Consider the following 2,567-nt stretch of genomic DNA (forward strand, 5'->3'; position numbering starts at 1 on the left):
GATATGGAGGTCTCGCTATGTTGCCCAGGCTGGTCTCAAACTCCTGGACTCCAACAGTCCTCCTGCCTTTGCCTTCCAAAGTGCTAGGATTACAGGCATGAGCCACTGCACCCAGTTATATACATTTTTTTTTCTTTTTTGAGACGGAGTTTCACTCATGTTACCCAGGTTGGAGTGCAATGGCGCGATCTCGGCTCACCGCAACCTCCGCCTCCTCAGTTCAGGCAATTCTCCTGCCTCAGCCTCCTGAGTAGCTGGGATTACAGGCACGCACCACCATGCCCAGCTAATTTTTTGTATTTTTAGTAGAGACGGGGTTTCACCATGTTGACCAGGATGGTCTCGATCTCTTGACCTTGTGATCCACCCGCCTCGGCCTCCCAAAGTGCTGGGATTATAGGCTTGAGCCACCGCGCCCGGCCTTAATATATACATTTTTAAATGAACACTTAACGTTTCATTAAAAACCCCTTGGGTTTGGGTTGAAATTTTACATTTATTTGGGTGATAATTGTCATTCTTACATTACTGAGCTTTTTAATCTCCAGACATCATAAAGTCTTGTGTCGTTTGTACATGAGCAGGAGGGATGAGATAGTTAACTACTGACTCGTCTTTAAAATACTTATCAATCTAATACTTATCAATTTGATACTTAAAATACTTTGTGTGTGTGCATGACGGTCTCACTCTCTGGCCAGGCTGGAGTGCAGTGGTGTGATCTTGGCTCACTGCAACCTCCACCTCCTGCGTTCAAGCGAGTCTCATGCCTCAGCCTCCCGAGTAGCTGGGATTACAGATGTGCATCACTATACCCGGCTAATTTTTGTGTTTTAGTGGAGACGGGGTTTCACCATGTTGGCCAGGCTGGTCTCAAACTCCTGACCTCATGATTTGCCCACCTCACTCTCCCAAAGTGCTGGGATTATAGGCGTGAGCCACTGTACCCAGCATCTATTTTCTTAATCTCTATTTTGTCTTTGTTGTTACCTTACCTTTTTAATTAATGTAATTAACATACAACAATTCACTATTTTAAAGTGTACAATTCGGCCAGGTGTGATGGCTCACATCTGTAATCCCTGCATTTTGTGAGGCTGAGGTGGACAGATCACCTGAGGTCAGGAGTTCAAGACCAGCCTGGGCAACAGAGTGAGACCCTGTCTCTACTAAAAATAAAAAAAAATTAGCAAGGTGTGGTGGCATGTGCCTGTAGTCTCAGCCACTTGGGAGGCTGAGGTGGCAGGATTACTTGAGCCCAGGAGTTCCAGGCTGCAGTCAGCCATGGTCTCACCACTGCACTCCAGCTTTTGCAACAGAGCAAGACCCTGTCTCAAAATATTTGGTGGGTTTTAGCATACTTCGAAACTTGTGCAACCATAGCCACTATCTCTTCAAGAACATTTTTCTCACCCAACAAATAAACTCCATACGAATTAGCAGTCAGGCCCCATCCCCCATGCCACCAACCCTTGGCAGTCACTACTTCTGTCTGTGTGGACTTGTCTATTCTGGACATGCAACATAAGTGCAATTATAAGAATGCTTTTTTTACTGAGCATATTTTTTTCAAGATTCATCAATGTTGCAGCATGAAGCAGTACTTCATTTCTGTTTATGGCTAAATAATACTCCACTGTGTGGACATGTTACATTTTGTTTAGCTATTCATGGACATTTGGGTTGTTTGTACTTTTTGGCTATTATGAAGAATGCTGATACAAACATTCTTGTACAAGTGTTTGTATGACCAGATGTTTTCAGTTCTCTTGGACATATACCTAGAAGTAGAATTCTGGGGCATATGGTAACTTTATGTTTAATTTACCGAGGAACTGTCTAACTGTTTTCCAAAGCATTTACACTATTTTACGTCCCCACAGGAAATACGTAAGGGTGCCAATTTCTCCACATCTTGCCAACACTTGTTATTGTCGGTCTTTTTTTTTAAATCACAATCATCTTAGTGGGCGTGAAATCATCTCTCTATCGTTTTGATTTGTATCTCATCTCCATAATGACCAGTATGTTTAACATATTTTTTGTGCTTATTAACCATTTTCTTTTTTCTTTCGTTTTTTTTAGAGATAGGGTCTCTGTCACTCTAGCTAGAGTACAGTGGCATGATCTTAGGATCATAGCTCACCACAGCCTTAAACTCCTGGGCTTGAGCAATCCTCCCACCTCAGTCTCCTAAGTAGTTGGGACTACAGCTACCCGCCACCACACCTGGATAATTTATTTTTTGTAAAGAAGGGGGTCTCACTATGTTGCCCAGTCTGGGAGGATTACTTGAGCTCAGGAGTTGGAGACCAGCCTGGGCAACATGGCAAGACTCTGTCTCTACAAAAAATATAATAAACAAACAAACAAATAAATAAAAATTTAAAAGACCGGCCTAACCATTCTCTTCCTAACGGACATGTGGCTCTGTTGTTTTGTTTTACTATTTCAAACAATGCTATAGTAATCATCCTTGGATTTAACATTTTTGGGGTCACGTACAAGCTCTTAACAAGATAGACTCCTGAAAGGGGGCAATCTAGGTTAAAATGTATGTTTGCTTT

Source organism: Cebus imitator, unplaced genomic scaffold, assembly GCF_001604975.1.
Source record: "Cebus imitator isolate Cc_AM_T3 unplaced genomic scaffold, Cebus_imitator-1.0 Scaffold102, whole genome shotgun sequence".
NCBI classification, from domain to species: Eukaryota; Metazoa; Chordata; class Mammalia; order Primates; family Cebidae; genus Cebus; species Cebus imitator.